Source organism: Gadus morhua, chromosome 3, assembly GCF_902167405.1.
Source record: "Gadus morhua chromosome 3, gadMor3.0, whole genome shotgun sequence".
NCBI classification, from domain to species: Eukaryota; Metazoa; Chordata; class Actinopteri; order Gadiformes; family Gadidae; genus Gadus; species Gadus morhua.
Window position 1 is genome coordinate 29,268,058 of NC_044050.1, and position 572 is coordinate 29,268,629.

The window sequence follows — 572 nt, forward strand, 5'->3', positions numbered from 1 at the left end:
CCCCCCCCCCCCCCCCCCCCCCCCCCCTCACCTCCACCAGGTAGGGCAGGCCCCCCCCCCCCACCCCCACCTCCACCAGGTAGGGCAGGCCCCCCCCCCCCCCCCCCCTCACCTCCACCAGGTAGGACAGGCCCTCCCCCCCCCCCCCCCCCCCCCCCCCCCCCTCACCTCCACCAGGTAGGACAGGCCCCCCCCCCCCCCTCACCTCCACCAGGTAGGACAGCCCCCCCCCCCTCACCTCCACCAGGTAGGACAGGCCCCCCCCCCCCCTCACCAGGTAGGGCAGCCCCCCCCCCCCTCACCTCCACCAGGTAGGACAGCCCCCCCCCCCCCCCCCCCCCCCTCACCTCCACCAGGTAGGGCAGGCCCCCCCCCCCCCCCTCACCTCCACCAGGTAGGACAGCCCCCCCCTCCCCCCCTCACCTCCACCAGGTAGGGCAGCCCCCACCCCCCCCCTCACCTCCACCAGGTAGGGCAGGCCCCTCCCCCCCTCACATCCACCAGGTAGGGCAGCCCCCCCCCCCTCACCTCCACCAGGTAGGACAGGCCCTCCCCCCCCCCCCCCCCCTCAC